At 46.8% G+C, this 15,482-nt stretch overlaps 1 protein-coding gene across 3 annotated transcripts in view; it reads left to right on the top strand.

Moving 5' to 3' along the window:
• CHD7 (chromodomain helicase DNA binding protein 7) overlaps nucleotides 1-15,482 on the top strand; it is a 190,633-nt gene that overhangs the window by 32,224 nt on the left and 142,927 nt on the right. The window lies entirely within an intron of this gene.

Here is a 15,482-nt window from a genome sequence, read left to right as displayed (position 1 = left end):
TGGTGACTTATAATGAGGGTGGCGTGTAATTAGAAATCGTCCCTGTCTTTTCTGAGTGCTGATGAAAACCACGGCTCAGAGGTTAATTCAAACAATAATTAATATTGGTCTCTGTCAGTGCAGGGTGGTAATGAAATCTCTCGTTATTTGATGACTTTGACTTTAAACATTGAGCGAGGAGTAACACTGCACACGCATCGTGGGGAAGTGCAAAATGGGGAAGTTTGCTTTTCGAAAAGTGTTGCGCACAGAATTGTGTTGCATCCTGTAATTGTCTATGATAGAAGCTCTAACACAACATGGAGATACTAATGTTTTATTTTCTAAAGTGATGCTTCTTTAGGGTGATACTAGGAAGGGTCTTCCCATTTTCTACTGTGTGTGGTATAGGCAGCAATGAAAAGTGAAAGTCACTCAGTTATGTCCGACTGTTTACAACCCCTCCCAGTAGCCTGCCAGGCTCCTCGGTCCATGGGATTCTCCAGGCAAGAATAAGGAGTAGGTAGCCGTTTCCTTCTCCAGGGGATCTTCCCCACCCAGGGATTGAACCCTGGCCTCTTGCATTGCAGCTGGATTCTTTACCTTCTGAGCCACTAGATTACCACCTAAATCCTGGCAGGTTACACATGCACATTTATCTAGAGACAAAAACCTCAAATGGCTGGCTGACTTGAACCTCCAGTGTCCTTTGCAACCTTGAAAGTAATGACTCTGAAAGTCATAGCATCACGTTTACTGAACATGTTTCCTATGTAGAGTTGGGAGTTAACAAATGAAGCAGAAGATGTATTCTGAATGTAAGGAGGTGGTTTGGAGACGCAGTAATACGTGTTAATACAATCACCTCTAGCTTTGCACACCTGTCAGTGCTGAGTAGAACTGTTTGACTGAAATAGTTTCTTTTCGGTGTTGAAGATACAAAAACACCATTGAGCAACTTGCTCTAAAGTCAGTTTTCCTTTTTGAAGCATGTGTTGGTGTATCACTGTAGCTTAACCTCTGAGGGTAATGTTTGGTGTCATCGTCTTTTATAGGGAAAAGTAACAGAACAAATGAAGAGGGATGTGTATGAAGTCTGAACACTTTGGGACGCCTAAGCAGTAGAGCCTTTCTAACACATGAAAGTAGACAGAAGGCTCGTGTGAGCCATCACAGACCCTCCGCCAGCTTCATTATTAACTCGAGGCTGGTCTTATTTCATTCACACTCACCAGCTTGCCCTGTGCTCTGTATTATTTAGAAACAGATCCCAGACAGCACAGTATTTTATTTTAAAATATTTCAGTATGCATCACCGAAAGGAAGGACTTCTTTCTAAATTAAATTGCTGTAGAAGCTCATGTGGACATTTTAAGAAAGTTTTTCTCATTTTAATTCAAAGCCCATCCTGCACTTCAGGAACAGTGTACATACACCTTTTTTTTTTTCCTCCTTGTTCTGGAACAGAGGGGGTGACTGGCAGTTGTGACACCATTAGGAGCAGTAGGTTTCGTTTGATTTCAGGAGCTGCCGCAATTCTGTCTGAAATGAGAACAATGGGATCAGAATGCTGTTTTGTTTACAAGGGTGTCAAGACCTTTTGGAGCCCAGAGGCTTTGGGGGAGCTGGGCACAGCTGATGAGACCTTTTCTGCAGCAGTCGCGCTCTGGGGGGGACCACAGCAGAGGTTCCCAGAGAAGGAATCAGGAGTAAGCCTCGCACTGCGCTCAAAGTGACCTTTCCCTGCAAAGCCCCATCTTGTCACTTCTTTGCTGAATACCCTCTATTGGCTTCTCATTGTCTTCACACAGGCCAGGGCTTCTGACGTGATTCTTAAGACTTTCTCATCCTTCAACCCCTCCAGGACCCTGGTTTCTCTGCCTTGGCCTTGAACCCTCTGCCTGCTTTCTGCTCCAGCTGCTGTGCAGGCCACGCCCTGTTTTGGAGCCCCGCCCACCTGCCTTGGCTTCCCTGCTGGTTCTGCCCCTCCTTTGCCTCCAGCCACAGTCTTTGCTCCAGGAGACCTACCCTGGCTGTCTGTCGCCCTGCTTAGGCCCCCTCCTCTCTGCCTCAGTAGCCTAATCTGCCTTCCTAGCCACCATTGTGCTCTAATTACCCACATGGAGATGGGTATACCAGCGACTAGAGTGGCTTAGCGCTAGTCAGAACTGGCCTCTCTGGCTGGGTGAGCAGATGGACTGAGGGACTGAACAGCCCAGCAGGGCGGTGGTGGAGCGTCGAGGGTGCAGGTGACACAGAAGGGAGGGAAAAGGAAGGACACCCTTCTGGCAGCAGCAAATGAGAAAGAGAAACATTCTGTCTGAAACATTTGCTTTTCGAGTTTACAGATTAGCTGAGTACATGTCTCCTGGGGTGAGAAACGTGTCTGGAGAAGGATGTGAGGGTTTCATAGGTGATGGTGAGAAAGACCGGCCTCCTCAGGGAGCGCAGAGCTGGGAGCTGATGCCCGAGGCTCAGCCCTGGAGCGTGTTCCGGTTCCCAGGGCTGGATGGGCCGTCGTTGTCCTCCTGGTCATGTGGCTCCCTTTCAGAATCGCCGGTCCTCCCCTGTGCGAGGCGAGCATACAGAGGGCCCACCTGTGCCCAGTACAGGGAGCTGCCTGAGCGCCAGTTGCAGGTGAGCTCAGGTGAGGCGGCTCGTGGGTCCAGGCCAGCTTCGGAGACGCCTCGGAACAAGGCTTCTCCATCTTCCATATATGGTAACACTCTACCTTAAAGAAACAAACGGAAGACCAAAAAAAGCCACATGACATAGTGGAAAAAACTCTACACTTGGGAAGGAAATCCAGGCTCCTGTTTTGTTTCCAGCACTACCTTATACAGACAAAACCCTTGCCAGTTCAGGCTTCTTCCCTGCAGTGATAAAGGGAGGGACCACCACCCTCACAGCCTGCTTCCCGAGACCGTGCGTCCTGTGTGCGGCCAGACCTGGGCTGCTCTCGGAGGCGGTAGCTGTCTGAGATGCTCTTTGACTCCTCCCCTGCTCCCCCTTCTCTCGCTGCATCAGATGTGTCCTCAGAGCCTTTCGGCTCTGCCGTCAGAACTATGTGCAGAGTCCGACACCGCCTGGCTCTTCTTCTGCCACCCGCCCACGTGGCTGTTCTTCCTGCAGGAATTCCTGCAGCAGCTCCCTGCCTGGACTCCACATCCGCCTGCCTCCTCTGGACTGTTTCGAAACTGCAGAGGACCTAGCTTTCAGTCCCTGCACCCTCTGCCCAGTGACCCCCCACCGCCCATTCTACTTACAGACCTTCAGAGTCCTCTTCTGGGGGCTTCCCCATCCCCACTTTAAGATCGTGCCCTTTCCTCCAAATTGCCTGTCTCCCTTCTGGTGCTGTAGTTCTTCTCTTGTTTTTCCTTTCGCTTATTTTACTTGTATTTTACTAGTTGACTCTGACTCCTTGCTGGACTGCAGCTGAGCTCCACAAAGGAAGTTGCTGTCTCTCAGCGCTAGGGACAGTGGTACGCCTGGGGCAGGCACTCTGGACACGGATCTGCATAAAAGTTCATGGGAGTTCATCACTGGAGGGAACGAGGTCATCAGTGTGCCGCTCTGTGGGTCATGTTTTTGGCATGTGCAGCAGGTGAAACTTCATGGAAGTTACGATGTGGTGACTTTCAGAAATCCGGAATTTCTTCTCTTTGTGATAAGTCAACTTATTAATAGTAACCTGATTAACAAATTATACTCCCTGACATTGGAACTTCCCTGGTGGCTCACATGGTAAAGAATCCACCTGCAATGCAGGAGGCCCAGGTTCAATCCCTGGGTCGGGAAGATTCCCTGGAGAAGGGAATGTCTACCCACTCCAGTATTCTTGCCTGGAGAATTCCATGGACTGAGGAGCCTGGCAGGCTACAGTCCATGGGGTCGCAAAGAGTTGGACACGACTGAGCAACTAACACACTTTGGGAACACACACCCACCCTGTTTAGACTTAGGTTAAGGCTTTTTTTTGGTCAGAGTAACCTTCGAGCAATGGTGTGTCAGTCTTCAGGGCATTGTGTCAGGGAACATGATCTCTCTTGTCCCATTTACTGCTGATGTTTGATTTGATCATTTGATCACTCTGCCTTGAAAAGAAGGTTATTAGAATTCCATACACAGCCTTAGTTTATGGTCAAATTAGAATTATAGTGATTTGCCTGCTTGAAAATGAAGGCAAGTGTGTCCTTGTAGTGTTTGCATTTAGTTACTTGCTGTTGGTTATAATATAAACACTTTGGTTAGTTCCTGGACTTGGTGATTGACGCCTTTGTGGAGAACCTCTCCTCTAAAAACTCAAAAGAATTTTGCATTTGTTATTTCACTGTATGTTTGGTTCATCTGGAGAGAGAGCGGCTGGGGTCTTGATGTGGATGGGGCCTTAGTGATGGTTCAGTAAGTGGCTGCAGTGTCCTCCCTGGCACTTGTCTCTGGTCTCACTGTCATGTGACCGCTTCTGCAATTAGACCTTAGCTGTGCAGGGCTGGGTGGGCGGGAGGACTTGCAAAGTGAGAACTGACTAACTGTATGAGTTGGAAGTCTGATTATAGGCTCACGGACAACGTCTCACATTCTGGATCGTCCCTCGAGAAATGCGTAACACTTTGTATTTGGGAAAGAATTAGTCACGGTAGGAAGCTTTGGAGTTGATAGACTTCTTTTTTGATTCAGTTAAGCCCGATTTATGATTTCAGATGGGTAGACTGAAAATATTTTCTAAGCTTCCAGAGCAGGAATGTAGAAAATTTGGACATCTTTCATTTGTTGTTAAGAAATTTAGACAGATGGATCAGTTTTGTACCTTTAGAATGTTTGTAGTTTGTGTGGCCATTTCAAAGATTCATAAACCTTTTTCTCCAAAATTCCCTTGAAAGTGAAATGTGTTTCTGCCTTGGATTGACACGTTTTTATATCACTAGTATTGATTTGATATGCTAGCTCTAGATTGCCTTGTTCACTTGATCAACTTTTTGTGCTAGGCACTCAGGGATAACAGAGGAGCACTGGGCTTCCCTGGTGGCTCAGATGGTAAAGAACCTGCCTGTGATGCGAGAGACCCAGGTTTGATCCCTGGGTCGGGAAGATCCCCTAGAGAAAGGAATGGCAACCCACTCCAGTATTCTTGCCTGGAGAATTCCATGGACAGAGGAGCCTGGCAAGCTACAGTCCATAGGGTTGCATAGAGTCGGACACGACTGAGCGACTAACACCCACTGTATACTCAGGTCTGTGCTCAGGGGACTCCCTGCCCACAGACCCTCGTCACCCTGCACAGCGTGTAAGTGCAGTGAAGGGAAGCAGGGGTCGCTGAGTGCAGAGCACAGGTGCCCCTGCTGATCTGTGAGGACTACAGGGCTTTGTGAGGTTTAGCCAACATCATCACTAGTTTGAAGAACTTGGAGGGAAGCTAGGTCAATTTGACATAGGAAAAAATTTTAATAAACTATTTTTTCTACCATCTGCCTAATTGTAAGTGTTCTCATTCCAAAATATTCACACCATAAAACATGTATAAGGTAGAAGGTGAAAGCCCCCACCCCAGTAAACTCCAGTCCACAAATTATTCCTCTGGTTTTTAGCGGGAGGAAGGTTATCACAATGCAGACACATTGTAACTCCCTTTTCTCACAGTACGGTGGCTGATCCTTTCATATTAACACATACAGCTCTATTTCATCTTTTCAGAGAGCTTAGACAGCGACATCCTGTGCCGTGCCACTTTATCTGCCCATCCTCCTTTAACGGGCATCTGGGTCATTTCCCATGTTCCCTGTTGAAATCAGTGCAGCTGTGAGGATGCACCCTTCTGGTCCACCTCCATGTCCCTTTAGGGCATACACTTGGGGGGGGTCCCAGGCTGCCAGTTTTCTGCAGGGTGCCTGTCCTCCAAGCTCACAGTCCTTTCCGTGGTGTGGGGTTGCCCATTGCTTCTGCCCTTGCCATCGTGGGACTTCTTGGCCTTTGCCAGTTTGGTGCACTTCTTCCATTGTCAGTGAAGTCGGGTATTTTCCTTGTGTGGCTCGGTGTTTTGTGTTGCCTTAGCGCCTGTCCCTGGCACCCTGTGCTGTGTGGCCTCTGGTGCCTGGAGGCCCTCTCTGACTGAAGCTCACCGGTGAGCTGGAACCCTTTTCTCCCTTCTAGGGGAGACAGAGGTTAAGGCCGTGGCTCTGAGAGCAGCCTCACGGTTGTTGACGCTGCTGGTGCCTCTGCGGTGGCCTTGGCAGGCTGCTTGACCTCTAAGCCACCCATTTCCTTCCTGTAACGGGGTGACAAGGATGAAACAAGCGAGGGCATCTTGGCCTTCCCACAGGGCCTGGCACCTGAGTGGATGCCCACCATCAGCATCAGGAACCAGTGTAGGGGTGCCTTTCCTTCCCTCTTTGCCTCCGGTGGGAGCCATGTGCTGCCCAGCCACTCTGGGTCCCCGGGGGGCTGGGCTTCCCTCGGCAGGTGCTGCAGCTGCAGGTGACCCCTTTCTCCTCGTCCTGGTGTGTTGCAGGCTCTGAGGCCAAGGGCCTGGATCAGCAGTACCAGCCTCACTTGGGCCCTGAGCATTCTTCCTTCTGAAGTCAGCCCCAGACTGCATTGTGTCCCTCCACATCCGTGTGCTGAGGGCCACCCCCAATCCTAGCGTGACTGGAGATGGGCCTTCATGAAGGTAGTTAGAGTTAAATGAAGTCACAAGGCTGGGGCCTTAATCCAATAGAATCAGTGGCTTCATAAGAAGAACTATTTCTCCCTCTCCCTTCTTTTGCACAAAGAGGTCATGTGAGCACACAATGTGATGACACCCGCTTACAGGCCCAGGGAAGAAGCCTGAGGATGCTCCTGCCTTGCCAGTTCCCCAGTCTTGGACTTCTGGCCCTCAGAGCTGTGAGCCATCCGCCCTGGAGTGCCGGCCCCCAGCCTGCGGCATTGATACTTGACGGTAGCAGTTCTAGCACCTGAGATCATTGTCCTGGCCAGTGGGTGTCTGCCTGTGGCATCGTGGTTTCTTGGCCTTTAGTTCAGACATTGGAACCACCTGGAGGGCTTGGTGAAACCCGGACTCCTGGGCTCTGCCAAGAACTTAGAACTGAATAGGTTTGGTTGGTCTGGGAGGTCAAGTTTCTATAAGTTCCCAGTGGTGTTGGGGCTTCTGGAGTAGAACCACACTTGAGAACCATTAAGCAGTGTGTGGAAGGCTTTCAGACAAGACCCCAAGAGACTTGAGGTTGGGGTGTGGGTGCTCCCACCCGGTTACAGAAGTCCTTTTAAACTCAGTTCTGCTGTTCGTGAAATGGGGATAATATTTACATCACTCATTTCATAGGCCTACGGATGCTAAGACACATGAATCAGAGCTTCGGGTCCTCCCGATTTTCAGACAACAAGGTGGGAGCAGGAAGTGTCACATTCCTGTAAAAAGAGAAGAGCAGGTGGATGGAGGCCTGAGGATGTTAATAGTAAACTCTCCTTTTTACACCCTGGACACCGCCCTGGCATTTGCTCTGCTGGCTGTGGGGACTGTCTCTTCTCCCACTTCTCTTCTGTGCATCTCTCACCCAACCTCCCTTGACAGCCAGGCAGCCCAGCCAAGCAAGCGGCTTGGGTCAGACAGTCTGATTCTCTCGTTGAGGACGTCTGGTTCTTTTGGCAGTTGTAGCATCGGAAACTACTGAGTTTCTAGTTCTCCACGGGGAAGTCTTGCTTTCCATGGCCAGGTATTGTATTTGAAAGGTGTTTTTGTTTGGCCATATTTAAAATGTTTCATGGTATAAAAGTTTCAGGTGTGTATATGGTTACTGGTATGTGGCATTTTGAACAGTGACTAGCGATGAGGGTCTCCATCATCAAGTTAGAGCTGTGGTTCTCAAGTTTTGTGGTTTCATGGCCACTTTACACTCTTACTGAGAACCCCAAAGAGCTGCTGTTTACGTGGGTTATATCTATTGGTAGTTACTGTATTTGAAATGAAAACTGCTTAAACATTTTATTTAGTTAATTTAAAATAACATTAAATCCATGGCATATTAATATAAACAACATAATTTTTATGAAAAATAATTATTTTCCCAAACAGAAGTTTAGTGAGAATGAAGGGCTTTACTTTATATTTACTTAAAAATATTTTAAATTGAAGTATAGTTGCTGTACAGTATAAGTCACAGGTGTACAATAGAGTGATTCACAATTTTTAGATTATTCTCCATTTATAGTTATTATAAAATGTTGGCTATATTCGCTGTGTTGCATATTATATCCTCTATAAAAAATCCTTTATTTTTAATTGAAGTATATAGTTTTGCTTTACATATCTTACTAGTGTGTTAGCTTCAGGTGTATAGTGCAGAAATTGTTTATACATATAGAGAGAAGGAAATGGCAACCCACTCTGGTATTCATGCCTGGGAAATCCCATGGACAGAGAAGCCTGGTGGGCTGCAGTTCATGGGATCACAAAAGAGTCGGGTGTGACTTGGTGACTAGATAACACCAACACACATATATATTTCTTCAGGTTTTCTTTCTTTATAGGTTATTAGAAAATGTTGAGTATAGTTTCCTGTGCTATACAGTAAGCCCTTGTTGATTATCTATTTTATATACAGTAGTGTGATATGTTAATTGCAACTTCCTAATTTATCCTTCCCCCAACCCACTTTCCCCTTTGGTAGCCATAAGTTTGTTTCTGTTTTCTGGTGGTGTTTTTTTTGATTCTACATATAATGGATATCGTATGATATTTATCTGTCTGGCTCACTGTGCTTAGAATGGTCATTTCTAGGTTCATCCGTGTTTCTGCAAATGGCATTATTTCCTTTTTTCTTTATGGCTCAGTGTACAGTATATCCTTGTAGCTTATCTTATACCTAATGGTTTACACCTTAGTCCCCTGCCTGTATGTTGCCCCTACCCCAATTACTTTATATTTTTGTAAATCTCTTTTAATGTCTGGTTCAAGACAAGACAGAGTCTGATAGCTGCTGTACATTCCATCTGTTGTAATATGCTGTTTTGGTTGAAGAACATGAAGAAAATCTGGTATGCAGATTTGTAATTGAAAAGGGAGGAATATTTGAATAGCCTTTTCAGATAATTTGATACTACACTAAAACCAAAAGGAGTAGTTTCTTAAAGGTTAGTTGCAGTGTGGACTCTGAAATCATATGAGTGAAATTTTTGTTTCTGGTTTCATTAAAATTCGTTGGTGTGTTTTGCGCTTTGAATGGGCCTTTTATCTGTGCATGGTTTTGTAACATCATGTGTTGGTAATTTGGAAAATATTGGTTCAGTGAATTACACAAATCTTTCATATGTCAACACATTTTATTAGACAGTATTTTAAAAAAATCACATTTGTTAATATCAGTACCCATTTAATCAGGAAAGTCTTTTAAGTTCTGGGAGGCTGTCAAGTTCATCATGGTAGATAGAGATTTTCCAAAATTATGGCTTTTGCTTTGGAAGCTCAGATTTTATCATTGGCAACAAAACTGTCAATTGTTTTCCTTGAAGTGACAGACTTATTTTGTTCACTTTTGAGAAGAACGCCTGCCAAATGCCTGAATAGCTATAGTTTGACAGTTTCCTTTCCACTCCAAGTCAAAATGGTGCTCTTTGAAAAAAAGCTTGCAACTTGGTTGTACGACCTCTTTCTGTATCTGCCCTGAATTGGATGTTTTCTTTATTATCTGGGCCACCAGGGAAGCTTGGGTGGTTCCGGGCACACACCACCCTCTGGAGGGGCACAGGGGTTCAGGAGCAGTGGTGCAGAGAGCAGGTGTCTGTGTGTGTATAAAGGGCTTCCCAGAAGCATTCTGGAGAAGCAAGTATACGCTGCTGGTTAAAAGAAAAAATCCTCCTAACACAGTTGACTCAATACACCAGACATTATGCAAATGAACGTTGCTTCCTTCAGCTTAGTGACCTTGGAGCGAGAACGCTGCGGTCAGTGATAACAGGACGGCCAGGAGGTTGAGAAGCCGCCTTATTTGGAGTTGCTGCAAGTTATAAGTAGCGCTCACACCACAGGTCGTGTCTGGATGTCCTGTTTTAAAACCGGATTGCTTCCCCTGCCTGTTAACATTGGCCCGATGGTGTTACAAATACTGCTTGTCTAGTCTGAGAATGGGGGGCTCGCTGTTCTGCCCTGTGGGGTATTCATTACAACAGCACCAGACCCAGTCTAGGGGTCTGAGCACTAGGCCGAGTCTTCATTCTGACCTTGACTATCTGGGTGACCTTGAACAAAGCAGGTGCCTCCTCACCGCTGCTGTGTAGGGTCAAGCAATCGGACTAGGGCTCCAGTCTTTCAGTGCTCCCATTTGGGGTTTCTCAGGTTCTGGAGACGTGAAAGCAAGATTTCCAGCCCCCTCGCCTTTCTGGAAAAGTGGCCTGTTGCGGGGCTCGTCTGCAGCCCTCCTGTCCCTTCCCGCCAGCCCTGTGTCTGCCCCCTGGAAGTTGCAGGTTAAGGTGGGTGCCTGTGTTCGGGGGACAGCCAGTGTCAGTGTCTGTCCAGCGCATGCCAGGCAGTCTGCGAAGAGCCACTTGCGACAGGTAAACGAGATCATGTCTAAGCAGCCCTTTGACGGCAGTGAGGGCATGGTTATGGTCATGCTCTCCTGGAGGAGGAAGCTGAGGTCCAGAGAGCTGCTTTAAGTTACCTGGGGCAGAGAGAGTGTCTGGGGCCGGAGGAAGCTGGTTTTCACCAGATTTCTTGATGCTGCTTTTCTGCCTCCCTACCTTGGCCCCAACGTTTCTTTCTTCATTTCTCTGTGACTGTTTCTCTTGGCTTTTCTAACGTGTAGAGAGATGTCATGATTGGGCATCGTTCATCTTTGATGAGAGGTGGTAATTTTACAAACGACCTTTAAGTTTGAGAATAGTCAGTAGAAGTTAAAGATGGTAAATGTTTGTGTGAACCCATTGTTCAGTTGCTAAGTCGTGTCTGACTCTGTGACCCCATAAACTGCAGTGCATCAGGCTTCCCTGTCCTGTACTGTCTCTAGGAGTTGCTCAAACTCATGTGCATTGAGTCATTGATGCCATCTAGTCATCTCATCTTCTTTTGGCACCATCTTCTCCTGCCCTCAATCTTTCCCACCATCAGGGTCTTTTCCAGTGAGGCAGCTCTTCGCATCAGGTGGCCAAAGTATTGGTGCCTCAGCTTTAGCAGCAGTCTTTCCAATGAACATTCAGGGTTGATTTCCTTTAGGATTGACTTGTTTGATTTCCTTGCAGTCCAAGGGACTCTTAAAGAGTCTTCTCCAACACCACAGTTCAAAAGCATCAATTGTTCGGTGCTTAGCTTTCTTTATGGTCCAACTCTCACATCTGTACATGACTAGCTTGTACTGAAATGGGGTCCACCCAGGATGATTAGACACAGAAAACCGAGTATGAGCTTGGAGACAAGTCTTGTGTGGGGCTCTGGGGGCCATGCCCGGGGTCTCCCAGCTCTTTGGGAGGGGTTGATCCATGCAGGGACCCATCAAGCAGAGGTGACCTGCTCTGGACTCTAGACTTGGGGAAACGTCTGGTTATCGTGGGTCATTAGGGAAGGAGATGCTCTAAAGAAATGTTCTGTGATCTCTTCTGTGTTACAAGAGTGGAAGCTGAGGTCAAGGATGGTTTGAAGTTGACATCTCATCTCCTATGGCTTCTTGATGAGGGAGGCTTCCCACCTGCGTGGTCAGGGCATCAGAGGAAAGAAGCATCCCAGGTTAGACCTCTGAGATGAATCTGAGTGGAGAATAAGCATTTTAATACAGTTTTTGTACAACGAAATGTGTTATTGGCTAAGTCACCCTCATGGCATCCCTGAAGAAGACATTTGACGGTAATGTGCCTTGTTACTGAAAAAGGAGGTTTTTAAAGAAGTTTAGTTCACTTTGTATTGGTTTGTTCAGCAGATGAATGGGAAATACAATATTCCAGCGCCCGGTTCTTAGGTCAGAGCTCTCTGGTGCCTCGAAGCTGTGTTCTGGGCCCTTGGGTTGGTAATTCAGTGGGAAGGCTGCAGTTGTGTGGGCAGTTGTGTCTGGTGGTGGTGCTCAGCCCGGAGAGTGCGCCTCCGGTCCTGTGGAGAAGAGGAAGTGCGAGGTTTCCTTCTAGAAAATTCACTTCCAGTGGCTGCGGGGGCTCCTCACATTTAGGAAAGATCCAGGGGTTGTCCAAGGTTGTTGTCCTGGAGGTGGTGCCAGCTGGTGCCCTGCAGCCCCCGCTCCCTTTCTCCAGGGGGGCTGAGGCCGAGGGATTGCCTGTGATGCCCCTGCGTGGCATGATGAGCGAGCATGTTCTGAGAAATGATGGTTTCCTAATCCAGTCCCGTGTAAACTGGTGCTGGTTTACCTTTGGGGAGCAGTTGCTTTAGGATTACTAGTGAGTCCAGGCAATTTCACATTGAGAACTGAAGCTTCACTGAATTATTTACATAGTATATGTGTGTTTGATTTATCTTTGTAATCACTTTTTATCAATTATCTGTTCTCCTTGAAATTTTGATTATTTTTCTCCCATTAAAAGTGTGAGTTTCAGAAGAGGACGGCTGTACTTTAAGCATAGCTAACTCTAAGTACAGACATGAGTCTCATTGCAAAGCTACGTAGGTTAGTGTCTTTGAATGGAGGGCCCCCTTTCCACCCCGCCCCCACAGGTGAGAAACCGGAACAGAGAGGCTGAGTAACTGGGTCAAGGTCACTCAGCCTGGTCAACATACTTTGTGTATCTAAAATTTCTCATGTGTGTAATGTATTGTGTGCCAGATACAGTGCCAGGCACTTTACGTATACACTCCAGTCTTGATGAATTAGAGTCGGTGGTCTCATCTGTGCTTTACAGATGAGAAAAGGAAGCTCGAGAACAGGATGTCATTTCACAGCTGGCTTCAGACCTCAGGTTCACAGTGCCCTCTGACCCTGCCCCTTGGTTCTGTCAATTCTTGGGGTTTCCTGTGGTTCCATACAGATTTTAGGGTTGTTTGTTTCTTTGAAAAATGCCATTGGAATTTTGAGAAGGACTGTGTAATTTGTAGATTGCTTTGGGCAAACTGAACAGTTTAACAGTATTTTTTTTCTTTTGAGCTTTCTGTTTTGTATTGGGGTGTAGCTGATAATAGAATCAGCTATTCAATTATAGCTGAATTGAAGAACTGATGCTTTTGAACTGTGGTGTTGGAGAAGACACTTGAGAGTCCCTTGGACTGCAAGGAGATCAAACCAGTCAATCCTAAAAGAAATCAGTTCTGAATATTCATTGGAAGGATTGATGTTGAAGCTGATGCTCCAATAATTTGGCCACCTGATGTGAAGAACAGACTCATTGGAAAAGACCCTGATGCTGGGAAATACTGAAGACAGGAGAAGGGGTGACAGAGGATAAGATGGTTGGATGCCATCACTGACTCGATGGACATAAGTTTGAGCAAGCTCTGGGAGTTGGTGATAGACAGGGAAGCCTGGTGTGCTGCAGTCCGTGAGGTCGCAAAGAGTCGGACACGACTGAGGACTGAACTGAAGAGCTGATTAACTATGTTGTGATGTTTCAGGTGAACAGTGAAGGGACTCAACCATACATATACATGTATCCATTCTCTCCAAACTCTCCTATCCAGGCTGCCATATGACCTTGAGCAGAGTTCCCTGAGCTGTACAGTAGGTCCTTTTGGTTATCTGTTTTATTTTTTAACTTTTTATTTGTATTGGGGTTTAGCCAGTCAACAATGTTGTGATAGTTTCAGGTGAACAGCAAAGGATCTCAGCTATACATCCGATCCATGAGCACAGATTGGCTTCCCATTTATTGTGTCGTCTTCAATTTCTTTTTTCACAACCACTGCCTCCCTCCGAACTCAAGCCAGTTGAGGCCACGGGGATGAGACCACGTTCTCTCGTTTACTTCTCAGCCTCACACCCTCCCCTTACTGTCCTGGCAGAGGAGGCAGGTCTTGTCTCCGGTGCTCTGGATCTCGCCCTAGCATCTCCCCTTCCGTGTGCTTCTCCTCAGCCCCTTTACTCTCCATGCCGCCTCCTGTTAGCATTTGTGTTTTACTGAGCAGCAGGCACTGTTCTACGTGCTTTGCAAATATTCATGTACTTAATTCTAAGACACCCCCCCCCTCCCCCCGCCATCACATAAATACCCTTATTATCCCTCTTCCATACTGAGGCACAGAGAGACCTGACCTGTGATGGAACACAGCACCATTTTTCTCACACTAGGGAGACAGATTCTCGTCCTTGATCCGTCCACTTCCACAACTGCCTGACTTGGTCTCCTGCTTCTCAGTCCACAGCTGGGAGGGAGCCTCTGCACTGGTTCCCTCCTCCCGTCATCGCTGTGACCGAGTGCTTGAGCTTCTGCCTCCACTATTTCATAGAAGCACTCTTAACAGTGACTAACCTCCTACTGGTAGAGTCTGGTGGCCACTTCTTTCTCTGCAGCATTTGAACTTTGTCGTCACTTCCTCCTTGCAGCTTTTTTGGGGTGTCTGCTTCCATCTCACTAGCTGGCTCTTCGCTCTATCGGTGTTGGTGTTCTGCAGGATTTTGCCATGGGTCTTTTTTCTGGTTCCTTTAGAATGTTTCTGGCCATTCTTTCCGGGGAATCTCATCTGCTCCTAGACTTTGCCTTTCTTTTGTCTGTCAGTGACTTGAGTTGTCATATCCTCGGCTCTGCTTTCTCCCTGGGGTGCTCTTTGTGCTCATATTTATTGAGTTGCTAACTGTGCAGCTCCTGGCGGACTTTCTCCACCTGCCCCCACCCTATACAAAACTCTCTTTCTCTTCTGTCCCCTACACGTCAGTGCACGGTATTACCGTCTGCTCAGGTACCCAGGTCAGAGCTGTCCTCCCAGACTCTTGATCATCCTCCAGCATCCAGGCAGAAGCCAGGTCAGCTGGCTGATGGGTAGTTGCTATCTCAGGTAGCTCCATCTCCCTCTTTTCTGTAGCAGCAACTCTTACCTCAGTTCCTGTAAGAGCCTTCGAACTGGTCCTCTTGGCCCTAGTCCCACCTTCCCAATATGTGATCCGTATTTTAGTAAAGGTTTTTTTTTCTTTCTCTAAAATGTACATTTTTCTGAATGTAGTGATGTGTGCATGCGCACACACACACAGAGCGGAATATTGTTCAACTGTAAAAAAGAATTGGAATAATGCCATTTGCAGTAACATGGATGGACCTAGAGTTTATCATACTAAGTGAAGTATGTCAGAGAAAGACAAATATTCTATCACTTACATGTGGAATCTAAAAAATAATACACACAAATCTATATATAAAGTAGAAACAGACTCACAGGCACAGGAAGGAAACAGACTTATAGTTACCAAAGGGGAAATGAAGTGGAGGAGGGATAAATGAGGATTTTGGAGTTAATAGACATACACTGCTGTATGTAAAATAAGCAACAACTGTACCTCCTGTATGGAGTGTCCCTGGTGGCTCAGATGGTAAAGAATCTGCCTGCAATGCAGGAGACTTGGGTTCAGTCCCTGGGTTAGGAAGATCCCCTG

The sequence above is a fragment of the Bubalus bubalis genome, chromosome 15 (genome assembly GCF_019923935.1).
Source record: "Bubalus bubalis isolate 160015118507 breed Murrah chromosome 15, NDDB_SH_1, whole genome shotgun sequence".
Taxonomy (NCBI): domain Eukaryota; kingdom Metazoa; phylum Chordata; class Mammalia; order Artiodactyla; family Bovidae; genus Bubalus; species Bubalus bubalis.
The sequence above is the reverse complement of the archived record's forward strand: the minus strand, read 5'-3'. Positions and strand labels throughout refer to the sequence as shown.